General features: G+C 53.4%; 1 long non-coding RNA gene across 1 annotated transcript in view; it reads left to right on the top strand.

Moving 5' to 3' along the window:
• LOC309852085 overlaps window positions 1-13269 on the top strand; it is an 85232-nt gene extending 71963 nt beyond the window's left edge. The window contains exon 4 of the long non-coding RNA XR_014305070.1: window positions 13201-13269. This is a non-coding gene — a long non-coding RNA (uncharacterized lncRNA). The remainder of the gene's footprint in view (window positions 1-13200) is intronic.
• The last annotated feature ends 1844 nt before the right edge of the window (window positions 13270-15113 follow it).

The following is a 15113-nucleotide window of genomic DNA, read 5'->3' as shown; positions in this document are numbered from 1 at the left end:
AGTCATCGTATCTTTGGTGAATTATGCAGTCTCGTGGAAAAATACAAGGTTGGTGGTGGAACGAGAGATGTTAAGAGGGGGTCTTGCCTGCCTCCTGGCCCTTGTGTCTGCCAGCTCCACTCCCAAGGTGGCACTGGCGGCTTGGGGCCTGCCCTGGTGTTTCCAGAGGACTCCTCACCATCAACCCTCTGCCACTCTGTCATGCCGGTAGAGCTCCTCCGCATCCCCATTTTATCACTTGGTGTGGCTGGTGCCTTCATTTGAGACTATCCCCCTTCCAGCAGACCCCAAGTGGAGGATTGCCTAATGTGCACTAATCCCTTCCATCCCTGTGCACACACCCCTTTACCACAACTCCCATCCATAGAAGAGTCTGTTTCCCCAGCCCCGCCATGGACTGTGACTTGCTTTGAGCTACAGAATGCAGCAGAGGGTGTCTGGGGAAGGCCTCAGGAAGCTTGCCGCTTTGCCATCTTCGGGGACTATCGGCAGATGTCACGCGAGGAAGCCAATCTAGCTACTGCAGAATGAGAAGTCAGGGGGAGGAGAGGGGAGTCTCTCTGGCCGACAGCTAGCACCACCTGCTCGATATGTGGGTAGGGTCCTTTGACCTCCCAGCAGGGGAGACCTTCTAGGTGAACGCAGCCACATGAACAAGACTCTGGAAAACCTCAGAGGAACACTGCCCCCTTCCTCCCTACCCAGAATCAGGGGCAATAAGAAATCCCTGCTACTTCTGGCCATCTGGGGGTGGTTTGCTAGGTACCAGTCGTACATGAAACAGAACCTGGGTGTAAGTGATGTTTAGGAATAGTCGCAGGAGGCTTAGGAGGGGGGCAGTGAGCCTGTGGTCAGCATTTAATGAACACCCACCATATCCCCAGCTTCTTCTAGGTTCTGGGAGGAACACGTTCATCTGACCTCTGGTGGCTAACAGTCAGGAGAAAGAGACAGACAAACTAGAACAGGAATTCTCCGCAGTGGGGGACGCCTGGGTGGCTCAGTCAGTTAAACGTCTGCCTTCGGTTCAGGTCATGATCTCAGGATCCTGGGATTGAGTCCCACTTCGGGCTCTCTGCTCAACACGGAGCCTGCTTCTCCCTCGGCCTCTGCCTGCTGCTTCCTCTACTTGTGCTCTTGCTCTCTGACAAATAAATAAATAAAATGTTAAAAAAAAAAGAAAAAAGAAATTCTCCATGGGGACAATGCCAGCCTTTAGGGAGAGTTTTAGGAACAAGTAGGGACATCTTCAATGGTCACCATGATGGTAGGAGATGCTCCTGCATTGACTGGGAAGGGCAAAGGCTGCTGAAAGTTCCACAACAATGGGAAAGCCCTGCCCAATGAAGAATCGCTCCATATCCTGCGTGACTTTCCAAGATCCTGGTTGACATTCATGGAGGTGAAAAACCTGCCTATAATTATCGGAGCCTAGGACCTTATTTTGTCTTGTCTGTAAACACAGAGCATTTGTGTCAGGGATTTAATATACACTGAATTTTCCAGGAATACAACCACTGTGTAAATTGAAGGAAGATTATACTTTGTTCTGTTGGAAACATTACCAGGAGTTATTCATCATTTTTGGAAAATCACAGTTCCAACGGCAATGCTCATCGTGATATTTGAGTTCCAGATGCAACCCCTGAGTGTCAGGCTGTGTTTGAGACTGAGACTGAGGCCCTCCTGGTGATCCAGCATGTGGGGACAAAGCTCTGATTCTCCGCCATGTCTTCCATTTACATATTGAAATACATATTTTATTATAAATGATCTTCATTTTACTTTTCTATTACAGTTAGGACATTATATTGATTTATTTTCAAATGATGTGTCTAGGTACGTTATACTATCCATGAATTTCATTTCAAGATTGTAAAGGAGCCATTACAAACTATTTTTCTAAAAGTTGGGGGTGGGAGATTTGTTGGGGACCCAGCACTAAACCAGCATTTCAAGCCAATGACACTACCGTGGGGTGTGAAAATGAGGCTTGGGGGCCCTGAAAGAGGCAAGGTTTTTGGTGGGGGTGGGGAATACCAGGAGGTGGAGAATCAAGGAGGACTTCACAGGGGAGGCGGCATGTTAGCTCCTCCCAAAGAGTGAATCTGTGGAGCTCATTATCCCCCAAACAATTCTGAAGAGTGGACTGGAAGGGAGTCCCTGAGCTCTTGGTAAATTAAACCCTGGCCCAGGAATGAATTTCACAAATGAGCAAATTGCAGACGGAAGCTCAGAGAGGGGAAATGACTCACCAAGATCATACAGTTCTGAAGTCACTGAGCTTATCGCGTATTTCCGCGGTGAACAGTTTTGACCTGCCGGCGACATGCTGTGTACATACAGGAGCTGTCAGGCAGCGTACATGTACTGAGCATCTACAGGGTGTCAGTATGGTGGGTCTAAGGGAGCATAAGACCTCCTCAGGTCGGGGGGAGATGGAAAAGAAACGTATGGGCCAGGACTTGTCAGCCTTGGCACCGCTGACATTTTGGGCTAGACAATTCTCCGGGGTGGGGAGGCTGCCCTGTGCATTGTAGGAGGGTTAGCAGGGAAGTGGGAAGAGAGTTTCCTCCACTGCTGTTGTTGTCATTGCTGTCACCACTGTCATCGTCACTTCTTTTTTTTTTTTTTAATGTATTTATTTGACAGAGAGAGAGATCACAAGTGGGCAAAGAGGCAGGTGGAGAGAGAGAGGGGCGAAGCAGGCTCCCCACCAAGCAGAGAGCCCAATGTGGGGCTCGATCCCAGGATCCTGGGATCATGACCTGAGCTGAAGGCAGAGGCTTTAACCCACTGAGCCACCCAGGTGCCCCTCGTCACTTCTGATTATATATCACTTGCATGGGCCAGCACTGCTCCTTATGGACACCGACTCACTGACTCCTCTCAAGCCCCTTCTGAGACAGGGGTGGCTATTGTCTCCATTTTGCAGATGGGGAAACCGAGGCACAGAAGGAGCAGCAAAGATCTCGAGCGTGGCATGTCTTAGGGGCCAGATGATGGTCGGTGTGGCTGGTGTAGGGAGTGGTGGGAGATGCCTTGGGGGTGAGGAGGGCAGATCGCACAGGTCTCGTGGGCTGTATGGAGGGGATGCTGGGCTTCCCTCTTCTGCTAGTGGCAAGAAAATCTCAGCTAAGACCCTTCCTAGGAACTGTGGTCAGCTCAAGAGAGCTGCCTGGTCCATGGAAGGGTGACAGGGGGAGAGAGCCCACAGCTGCCGTGACTGGTTGACGTGGGAGTATAAGGCTTGACCACCTTCCCAGGACCGCTCTGAAGGGCCACCCCTACCTCAGAGATCCCGTGGGACTGGCTCCAACTGTATCAAGACTCACCCTTACCCCGCATCTGTCCTGCTTCCTTCTCTGTCCCCACAGGCATGAACCCGAATGTAGTCCCTGGTAAATTTCCTGCACTCTCTTTTCCATCTCAGGGTCAGTCCTGGGGGAGCCTGATCTGCCAATCATGGTCAGGTATCAGGGTTTTACTCTGGTGTTTAAGCAGGGGCCACACAGTGGGACCCGTGTGCATTGGGGATGTTTGCTCTGGCCGCTGTGTGAAGCAGTGGGGAGAGGTTAGGTGTGAGGGTTGGGGGGCACGCAATAGTGCAGGTGAGAGGGTAGCAGAAGAGGAGTGTGGTAAGTGGTCAGTGTGGGGGTGTGTTTAGGAGCAGGAGCTAGGAGGAGTCACTGTCCAGTGTGACAGAAAAAAGTACCCAAGGATACCTGTTTGGGTATTTGAACCACACTGGTCGATGCAGGTGTTACTGCCTGAGACACACAGGGCCTAGAAGGAGGAGGAGGAATGGATTCAAAGCGGAAATCAAAGGTTCTTTTTGGACAGGTTAAGTTTGAGATGCCTCAGAGATTCCAGGGCAGATGCTGAATAAGCAGGTGGATAAGTGCGTCTGCAGGTTGGAGGAACGGTCAGAGCCGGAGCTATGCGTGTGACGGTGGTCCACACACAGATGATGGATGAGAGCCCCTGGGGAGACTGGGTTCCTACAAGTGGCAGAAGGGGGCTGGGGCTCCCCCAGATTTAGGGCCCATGCAGAGGGGCAGCCGGGACTGGAGATGGGCAAGGAGTGTCCCTGAAGGGGAAAAGCAAGGAAAGCAACAGTTTCAAAGGGAGGGAGGCTCAGCCTTGTGGAAGAGTCCCCAGCGGTTCACATGAGGGGAGAACAAGGAGGTGACGGTAGATTTTGATTAGGTGTGGGTTATTGGTGACCTGGATCACAGCTGTTTCAGTGGGCAGGCAGCCACAAAAGCTGATTGGAGGTAAAGGAAGAGTAGGGGGTGAGGAGCTGGGGAAGTGAATGTGTGTGAATCTGGAGGAGGTTTTCTACGAAGGCAAGTGAGAGAGATGGGGCACCGGCAGGAAGGGATGGGGGGGGCCCTGGAAGCCACATTCCCTTTATCTTTATTTATTGATTTTTAAAAGTTTATTGTTTGTTTGTTTATTTAAGTAATCTCTACACCCAAGGTGGGGCTCAAACTCACAACCCTGAGATCAAGAGTCACATGTTTTTCCGACCGAGACAGTCATGCACCACCTCCCCGCCTTGGGGGCATTTTTCAGACACACTCTATGAAGGCATGCTTGTGTGGTGATGGGATGTTCCAGCAGATCAGGGAACGGGGACAACGGTAGAAGTGACATCCTTACGTTGGCAAGAGGGGGTACAGAGAGCCCAGTGGGGGAGGCTGGTGACAGATGGGAGCAGAGGCTTTCCCTGCATTATTCTGGAAAGGAGGACCTAGTAGGTGGGTTGAGATGCGGTGAGAACGAGGGAGTCAGAGTGGGGAAGACAGGCAGGCTTTTTATTTCTGAGTCTATTTTTCTCCTGTGAAACATGAGACAAGGTGACGGGGTGAGAGAAGCGTGTTAGAGATTTGAGGAGAGATGTGGGAGCCAGTTGTCTCAGGCAGTGGCAAGGTGAATTTTCCAGGGGGTTGTAGGAGAGGCTGGCAGTTTTGAGTGCCCATCAGCATGATGTAGGTCCAGCCATCATGACTGCCTGATTTTCCTTCGTGGTTTTCAGCTGTCGGGGGCCGGCACAAAGCAGGAGGGTAGCTGGGTCTGACCCCAGTCAGGGTCGTGTTGGGTAATGTGGCAAAGGCGAAGAAAGGCAAGGGTGTGGGGGGCACCTGTGGTGGGACCTGGAGTGCTGCCCTGGGGAGAATGTGGAAGGGCGTCTCACGGAGCTCTGTGCCCTGCCAGGACAGGGCGCCAGAGTCGGCCAAGTGGAAGGAGAGGAGGTGATGGCCCGAGGCTTCTCAGAGATGTGGACGATCCAGATCCCAGGGAAGGCACAGGTGAGATGATGGAAGGTTCGGAGAAGGAGTGTATGAGGGGAGGGAGGAAAAGCTCCCAGGCTCTGAGGAGATCAAAGAACTGACAGGTGTATTGACTAGATCCTCTTCCTGGATACTGAGGCGGGGTGCTGATGGAGGGGAAGAGGGTGAGGGAAGTGTTCAACTCACCAGCGTGCGAGGTCTGTCCAGGACTGCAGGGAGTGGGGCGGGCGGCAGATGTCTGCGGCTGCGCCCTCCCAAGAAGTTAATGGAGGAAGCTAGGGACACTGCTGGGAGGTGACACCTGGAAGTAAGGGGATGCGTGTGGTGTGGGAGAAAGTAGACATCATTGAAAGGGCTCTGAGAGAACGGGATTCTCCGAGAACCAGTCTTCTCAGAGCAAGAAGGCCCGGAGAAGCGTCGGAGCAGAGGGCAGGAGTAGTGTGTTTGCAGACGGTTTGGTGGGAAGGCCTGGAGTCTGGGAAGAGGTGGGAGTTGGGTTGGACTAGGCCATGGGCAAGACCACATCGGATAAGCCCTGGGCCAGGCTGGAGGCTTATCAGAGGCCGGAGTGTATCAGCAGGGGGCTGATGGGCAGGGAGCAGAGGGCCGAGAGACCTATGCTAAGGTCTATCCTGGAGGCCCGGTAGCTGTTCTGTCCTGTGGCAGGGCTTTGAGCTCCTGACGGATGGCAGAGGTCCCCCGTAGGGGCAGCCCTTTGAGGCTGAGGCCGGTGGCTTGTGGGAGGGGGTCCTTGGAGAGGGGTGGCAGCTGGAAGCCACATTCCCTTTATCTTCTTGCTCTGACCGAAACTGGATTTTCCCCCCAGAATGTTGATGCCCCTGTAGCCCTTTTAAGGGGCTTTATCTCACACTGTATCTCTTGGCCAAGGGTGGGACCCATTACTCCTTGCTTGAGGGATTCCGGCTTCCAAGTCCCCTCCCCCAGGGAGAAGGGGCTGACCTCCCAGTTAAGCAGCAGCTAAAAGAGGGTCTCCCCCAGCAAGTGGCCTGCGTGCCCAGGCGAGTCACCAAAAGAGGAAGTGGGCCCCTGTCATAGATGCAGGGCTCAGGGGCTAGGCTGTGAGTTTGTTCAGGGGTAGGGGCCTGGATTTGACCTGAGTAGGCAGATAAGTCTTCTTGGGGAGCTGAGGGTGTGGAGTCTGGAGGGCAGAGACGTTGCACTCTCAGTGACAAGGATGGGGAGGAGCAAGGACCAGAACAGGTGACTCCAGCGCCAGCCACATGGTTCACTCACTGATATGCAGACAGTGGGTGGCACAAGAGCCGGTGCTAGGGGCTACATATACCATTGGGTTTGTGTTCTAGAAGCTTCCTCTCAGCAGTGGCATGGGGAAAAAGGAGCAAATATTGGAGAAGAAGGCAGCATGAACCTAGAGAGAGGGTACCACGTTGAAGATTGAGTTGAGAGCGTGGAGTGAAGTTTTCAGCTCCTGGCCCAGGGGGCTGCTCCCACTCCATGTGCCTGGGGGTGGGGGAAGGAGCCTCTTCCTCTGCTGAGCACCTTCAGGTTCCTCTTGGTTTCCTACCTGTCTTCACCTAAGGTTCCTCCCCAGCCTGGAGGAGGAACTCACTTCCCCGCTCGCCCTTTCTGCCCCCACACAATGGGAGCCGGGGGTTGGGTGTTGCTGTCTTCTTCCACACTCTTGAGAATCCTGGGCCCTGGTCTCTGGCTTTGCATTGGAAAGGAAATGGAGGGATTGCTTGGGAGCAGGTCTGGAGGTCCCTGTGTCCACAGACAGGGTTGTTGGGGGAACCTCTGACCAGGCTCTGGCCCACTCCCCATGTCCCTTAATCCCCAGGGCTAGAGCCCACTTGGCTGATTGTTTCCCTGCTGCATAGACAGAGGCATCTGAGTGCAGATGGCTTTCCTGGGATCTGATGGCAGCGGGGTGGGATGCCCCCGGTCCTCAAGCTCTCCCCGTTTCGCCTGACTCACAGAGGGGGCATGGCGTATGCCAGGTGACACAGCTTCTCCTCCCGGGCTCCCGAGTCCGGGCCTGGTCTGTGTCCCACCCCATTCCCGCTCAGCTGTGGAGGGGCGCCGGCAAGGCCAGGGGACACATAGCGTCTGGACTGGCTTTTCATCTCCCTTCTGCTGCTAGTGCCGCAGGTGCCGCCCTCACCTGAGCCCAGTGGAAATCACGCCTCCTGTGTCCGCTGCTCTGTACCTCAATGCAGCTCCCCCATGCGGACTTTCTTTGTGCCCGCTTCACAAATGAGGAAACTGAGGCTCAGAGGGGGGAACCGACCTTTCCAAGGCCATGTAGTAAGTGAAATAGGTGTGTTGGAAACAGGCTCTCCTGACTCCAAATCCGGGGTTCTTTCTGGTGCACGGGGCTTTGGTCTCTCACCTGTCAACGGAGTCTGGACTGTTAATCTAGAAATTTTCTCCCTGGTCTGTATTTTGTGGTATCTCGGGGGAGCAGAGCTTGTCACAGTGGGAGTGGGGGGCAGGAAGGAGCAGGAGGGGCTTTCAGGCTGGGTCCCTCACTCTCTCATTCAGCTCCTGACATTATTTCCGAATGAGGTATTTATCCTTATCTCAGAGATACTCCGACAGGCTCAAAAAGAACTGCTCATCCTATAACTCAACACTTGGTCCTATTACCAGACCATACCATCTGCAGCATATTATGAATTAATTAAAAATAAACCTGTAATTATCATGTTAATAGAGCAATTATATTACATTGTAATTTTTGTGTTAAAGCATTAAATTGTTAAATGTTAAGATGTACTATATGCCACGCTTTTTGTAAGCCCACTGTGGCAGTGTCTTCATTGTTTGCACATGCCGGGAACCTCTCACAATGGAGGAGGCTCCGAAGGGCCCCCCGTGGTGGCAGGATGAGTCCCCGAGGCTGGTCAGAACGCCGGCTGGGGAAGGACGTGGGCTCTGGACTTCCTGCCCTGTGTTCTTTTCAATTATTTTTTCCTTCCAGAGAGCTGCCCTTCACCCCAGCCTGGAAGTCCAGGCTGTCAAAGGACCTGCCAAATCAAAGCAAAAGGAAATTGGAAAAGGGGACAGAAGCCCTGACTCCCGCGTTTCTCTAGTGGGCCTCGGGCGGGGGTGGAGGTCAGCCTGGTGGGGACATGTGGTCCATCAGTGGAAGACATGGGCTCCAGAAGCAGGGGTGCCAGCGTGTGAGTGTGAGGAGGGGGCACCCAGACAGGAATAGGCTGGAGATGGGGGTGGGCACCATGCGTTCGGCTAGTCCGCGCCCACAGTACTCACTGGTGCTTCCTGGAGGAAGTGGCATCCTGTCTCTAGCTGATCCAGACTCTAAACTGGAGATGGTAGAGCCCCTCCCTCATCCTCCTCTCAGCAGCCATGTGGCCCCCACATTGTCTCCCTCTGGAGGGTGCTCTACCCCAGGAAGAACTGAGGTAGTACCTGCTCCCACCTTCTCCCAGCTTTGATCCTCAGAGAAACACATAACCTCATGGAGAAAGAAGCTTCACTTGAAGGCTGGAAGCCTAGGCTGGCAGAGCTGGACCTTCCACCTCCTTACCACAGTCCCCATGCCCTCATTTTACAGAAGAGTTAACTGAGGCTCAGAGTAGATCAGTGACTCTCAATCTGGTAGGTCCCCAATGCTCCATTTTCTCAGGTATCTGGGGAGCTGGAAGGGTGAGTTTTGGGGTGTGGGGGTGGAGGTCAGGAGGCTGAGGGTCTTTACATTTACTTGGAGTTCTGGCTCTCTGTAGTGAAGCTTGTGGGGAGCTGGCTGTGTACCATACCATCACCATAATACCGGTTTCCTGTGTTTCGCTGTGCCACAGGCCAGTCTCGGGGACACTGAAATAGTGTAGTGAGGCTGGAGGTGACCTCGGGGAGCATCTTCACCCCACTCCCCATCACCCTACTTCTCTGCTCCATTTTATTTTCAGTGGAGGAATCTGGGACCAGAGACTTGCCCAAGATCACACAGCAGGCCCCCGGGGACTTTAGTCTGCACCCAGTGCAACTTTTGTCTGTCTCCACTCTGCCCTGTGCCACCTACACTTCCTGCCCAGAGACCTCTCCGGTCCCTACCTCTCTGTCCCATACACCTGCTTGGCCTTCCATCTGCCTACATCAGCTCCTCTCTAGAATTTTCAACAACAAAAGAATGGCTCCCTAGATGCCACCCAAGTCCCAGGGATGTAGGTAGAATCCACTGTGCAGCACGCAGTCTATGGTGTGCTCCGGCAGCCATATTCTCAATTAGCTTTTTGTACTGTGCTGTGGGCCAAGTGCTGTCATTGTCCCCATTTAACCCCAGAGAACTTAGGGGCAGTGTTAAGACTTGCCCTCAGAGTATTTTTGGAACTGGAGAAGGTGTAGGGCACTGGTTCTGGAGCTGAAATGCTTGGTTGTGAGTCCAGGCTCTGCCTCACCCTGGCCACATGTGACCTTGGGCCAGTCCCTTGCCTGGAAAGGGGAGCTCATCATTGTTACCGTGTGGTTATGTGAGTTGATTCATTTCTAGCAGAGAGGAGAGCCTGCCAAGGAGAAAACCTCCATAATATTAACCCTCATCACTATAATCGTTTGGGAGGCTTTTCTGCCCGTCCTACTGCCTGGGTGGCATTTTCTATTCATGGCGGGGACCCATTTACATTCGTTCTCCCCTCTGAGTCCCATTTTGCACAAATGCGAGAGGGGCATGGGGAGGTGACCAGGCTTTTCTGTACTTCGTGTTGGACCAGGTTCTAGCACTTACCATGTGAGCTGGGGAATGTCACTTTCTCTGAGTCTCGGCTTCTTTCGTCTGTGAGATGGGGCGCGGGCCGTTACGAAGACCCAAGGAGAACGGCTGTACAATGGCAAGCAGTCATATTTACGGTGGGATTTTGACTGGCAGGTGAGGAATTTATCTGAAAGGAAAGGAGGGGTCCCAACAGGAGGGCTCTCTGGAGGCAACAGATCCCAGCTCCCAGGCCTCAACACTGGCTCAGACACCATCAGTCACCGGGGCCAGGCCCACGTTGAGGAAGGGCCAGGCCCCCAGTGGTCCCCGGTTAGGCTGAGGTCACAGCCCTGGAGCGGCCCCATCCCTGCCCCAAACTGGCAGGGCTAGTGGGAAGTCACCTAGAGAAAAAACCTAAAATCACAGCAGCGCTAACTGGGTTTTAAGTAACATTTGCTTCTAAGTACTTGCTTCTCAGAAGGAGGAGGGATTCCGACGGTGCAATGCAGGCCGCTCATCACGTTTAAACCTTTCCCTCTCTCCCCTCACGCCTCCCTCCTCCACCCCTGTGGGAAACCCAGCTCAGCCCAGGGCTGGATTCAGGCTTAGGGCTGAGTGTGGAGGAAGGGGGAGGAGGAGGCTCAGGAAGGCCAATGCTCCTGTGGGAGCCCCTCAAGCTGCTTTGCTTCTCACCCTCTTTCCCCTGCTTCTTGGACTGATTCATTCATTCGTTCATTCGTTCATTCATTCATTCACTGGATCGTTCATGCATTCCTTCAGTTGTCCACCCACCCTCCCTTCAGGCCGTCAGCATTCGCTGACCACAAACTGATGTCAGAGCAAGTTCCAGCTGCTGCGTCATGGAATCGGCAAACGTGCCTGCAGTTCACGCCCTGCTATCTGGTCAAGGTCCTGGCGACCTGCATCTCAGCCTCTGCAGGAAGGCAGACCAGGATCCAGCCCAAGTCTGAGCTCTTTCCAGCACGCTGTGCTCTTCCCTGATGATTCTGTCTCTTCAGGGTGGTTGGATTCAGCTCGCCATCCCCAGGGCCGTGCCCTTCTCGGGCCTCCTTCAGGCTCATTGCCTTTCCTGTTCGCCCCCTCCTAGCTGGCCTCTCCCTCCTCTAGTCCGCTGTAGGTGTGGCTGCCACCTTACTGTTGCAGTCCCATGTGTCACCGTCTTGCTCAGAAGTTCCCAGCGGCTCCCCACGGTTGGCTGAATGATGCCCAGGTTTTTAGTCCTGGCGTCCAAAGCCCTCAGCTTGTTGCTTCTAACTTACTTCTCTGGTCTTAACCTCTGTCTTTCCCATTCACGCACACTACCTTTCAGAAAAGTGGGTCCATTTCCTCCTTCCCACCCACCCCACTGGACGTCCCACCACCGGGTGTTTGCTGACACTTTTGCATCTGCTTGTCGTGCTCACTATGCAATGGCCACACCACATCCACCAGTATACGTCTCACCTGTATTAAAGGCCCTATTAAGGGCCACTTGCTCCGTGACTCTTTCCCAGGTCCCCTCCCTCCCCTAGCTAGAATCATCTCTCTCTCCTCTGGGTCCCGGAGCACTTCACCTGAGCCTCGGTTCAGACCCACAGACTTGGCGGCGTGGGAGTTAGGGACATGTCTTGGAGTTCCTGGAGGTTCGTGGCATGACTTGGCCCCGTAGTCTAGCGAGGGACTTCTGTAAATTAAAATTGCCTTTACAGAGCTGTTAAGTGGCATTGTTTCTATTCCTATTAATACACGACTTCGAAAGTTTGCGAGAATCTCTAGGAGTCAAGGCAGCTGGGAGAGAGGGAATGGGAAATCAGGATAGGACATCACAGAGACCAAGAAGTAGATCACTTACCAGTTGGTAAGAGGCTATTTTGCAGATAACTGTCTCATGCCATCTTCACGATAACCTGTCCAAGTATTGTCGAAGACCGACCTTTGTGCTTCGGAGACCAAGTATAACACAAAGACAGAGTTTGGGATGAAGAGGAACCAGCACTTTCTTGCTTCAGGGGCACAAGAGGCCACACAGGCCATGGCTTTCAAAAACCGCAAGCCCTTCAGGTGGAGGGGTCGGGGGTAGTTTATAGGGAAATAGAGGATCCAGCGGGTTTTGACCGGAACTGTGTAGGCGCTACCAGCCTCCTGCATCATGTCTTTAGGGTGGTACTGGTTCCTGAAACAAAAGGCTAAGAGGAGTGGAGGGGAGCTTTGTGGAAGAGAGGGAAAAGAGTACTGCTAAATTGAGCTTGGCCGAAGGATTAGTGCAGCCATTTTGATTCTTGTTCAACTTTGTGCTCTTAAGCGGGTTTCAAGAGTAGGAAATAAATCTGCATTTTAGAGGTGAAGGAAGAGAAGCTCGGAGAGGGGACAATGACTCCCAGAGGGCACCTGGCTAGAAAGTGGCAAGGCTGGGATCTGAATCCTGGTTTGTCCCGGCGGCACCCCATGCTTTTCGCTCCGTCCCGGGAAGTGGCAGGGAGTGGTTGCCTTAGAAAGGTCTTCTGCTCCTTCTCAGAACAGCTGACGCATGCTTAGGAAGCGGTTGGAGCTGACAGCTGGGAAAAATCAAGAGTGGAATGAATAAATGGCCAATAGAGAAAATAATTCAGTAGGCAGGATTGAAAGGGAAGGATCCTCGCAGGGGTGGAGTGTGTGCGTGCTGGGGAGGGAGGGATCCTGCGCCTGGGTCCCCTCCTCCCTCTCCTACTTCACCCTTTCTCATCTTCAACCCAACTCCAAGTGGCAGATTTATTAGCTTTAATTAACATCGCAAATGCTGGGAAAATGTCCAAATTCCAGCTCCCGGCATCACTGGGTTTCCTCGGGAAGGGGAATGAGGGGGCGGTGCCAGGAATAGCAACAGGGGTGGGGTGGAGGAGGGACTGCAGGAGGGGTGGTCATTCCTGCTTGGACCTGGCCTGGGACTCCTCCATCCCTCTTCCTCTGGCTCCAATCTGACCCAGCCTGGCTGGAGCTAGGATGGCTGTGGCCCTGTGTGGGATAGTGGGGGTTGGGAATAATTGGCTCTGGTCTCAGCTCCCCTGCTTTGTGACCTTGGCCAAGCCCCTTGACTTCTCTGGGATGATTGTGAAATTCATCTGTGAAATGAACAGGATGATTTGAAGCCCTGTAAGAGTCTTGGCAGCTCCAACGTGTGATTCAAAGTTTCTTCCAGATCTTCTAACAGCTTTCCCGACTCCTCCCCTCCAGGTAAACTCCTTGGATTCCTCTGTTGGACTCTGCCCATCTCTTGGGATGGTCTTCCAGTCTGGCATCTCCACTCCCAACCTGGATCCACTGCCTCCTCTCAGACTCCTGAGCACCCACCACCCACCTCCTTGATGTCTGTCAATACTGGGCTTGGCCTTGGCTTCATCAGTTCTTACTGGGCAGGGTTCTCAGGCAAGTCTGCCCTTCTGTTTCCTCCTTGCATAGTAGGGATGACAGTGCTTGCGTCCATGGCGTGTGTGTTGAGGGGGTGGGGTGGGGGTAGAGGTGGTGGAAATTCAGTGAGGTAATGCCAATACAGTGTCGAGGGCATTTATCGACCTGGGACCCACCCGTGGCCACACAGGCTGGGAGCCACGCATGGGCCCTTTCCCTTTGGGAGCCACTCAGAGCAATGCACAGAGGGAGGGGCTGGTGTAATGAGCAGACCAGCAACCACTGCTGTAGGAAATTCTAGTCCCCGGCAGAGACCGATTTGTAGGGAGCTCTTTAGATTCCAATTCGACCCTTCGCCTGCAGTGCAAGCCCCTCGTCCTTAGTTTGGCACTCTCTCATGCTGTGCTGAGATCATGCAAAATTATTCAACTAAAATCATCCAGCAGGAAAAGCAACCGAGCAATCACGCTTTACTGCTGAGAAGCCATGGCCTTAACCCAGGCTGGGCAGCAGGGGCTCAGCAGGGCTGAGAGGCCAGCTTGTTTCAGTGTTTTCCAGAGATGGGAATGCAGGCCCCACTGGGCTCCTCTCCTCCAGCAGGTGCTTAGCAGAGAGCCCCAGGACCGAGTGGCCAGACAGTCTGGATTCACCTCAGCACCAGGCCTTGCGGGTGGCTTCAACCAAGGCCCCAGGCATTTCTGAGCCCCCACTCTGCCAGATGGAGTTGCTGGTATAAGTTAAGGAGTTTGTAGTTGATGCCATTGTTCCTGGGCCCAGAGAAGCATGCCCCCTCTCGGGGTCTTGAGGGCAATGGGGAGAAGAGAGGAAGAAATGAGGGTTAGGAGTAAGAGAGCAGAAAGGGGGAGAAGGGGGATAGGGTTAGGAGGATATCCAGGAATATTGTCCATGGGAGCACAGTTAGGTATCTCTGGATGTTATGGTTGCTTATAGAGTCCTTACTCCAAATTTGTTTGTATCTCTCCATCCCCGTCTGGAATGCAGGGCAGATCCAGAGGATCCTTTGCCCTAAATGTGCTCACCTCTCCACCCCTCTTTTCTCTCAACTGATCACCCATCCTGCCATTCATCCATCTACCTACCCACCCATCCTCCTATCCACCCACCTATCCATCCATCCATCCATCCATCCATCCATCCATCCATCCATCTATCCATGCACCCACCCACCTGTCCATCCATCCAACCATCTACCTATACACCCACCCACCCATCCATCTATCCAAACGTCCACCCAACCGCCCATCCACCCGTCCATCCACCTGTCCATCCATCCATCCATCCATCCAACCATCCACCTATCCACCCACCACCCATCCATCTATCCAAACGTCCACCCAACCTCCCATCCACCCATCCATCCACCTATCCATCCATCCATCCATCCATCCATCCATCCATCCATCCATCCTTGCACCCACCCACCTGTCCATCCATCCAACTATCCACCTATTCACCCACCCATTCACCCATCCATGCATCCACCCCCCCATCCACCATTTATAATGTTCACATTCCATAACAAGCTTTTTGCAAAGGAAAAAGAAGTGAGAAATAAAACACTAAAATCTTCAAAACCAAGCTTCTCCCCCATCAAAACGGCTCTTTCCTATCTTGGATTTTGGCTCTGCCATCCACTGAGTTGCCCCAGCTGGAAACCTCAGCCTGTTCTCTGCAGCTTTGCCTGCCCCCTCACCCCCTCACCACCCCCCACAGCTCTC

The sequence above is a fragment of the Mustela nivalis genome, assembly GCF_964662115.1.
Source record: "Mustela nivalis genome assembly, chromosome: 17".
Lineage (NCBI taxonomy): Eukaryota > Metazoa > Chordata > Mammalia > Carnivora > Mustelidae > Mustela > Mustela nivalis.
Note: the sequence above shows the minus strand (reverse complement) of the source record. Positions and strands in the feature narration are given on the sequence as shown.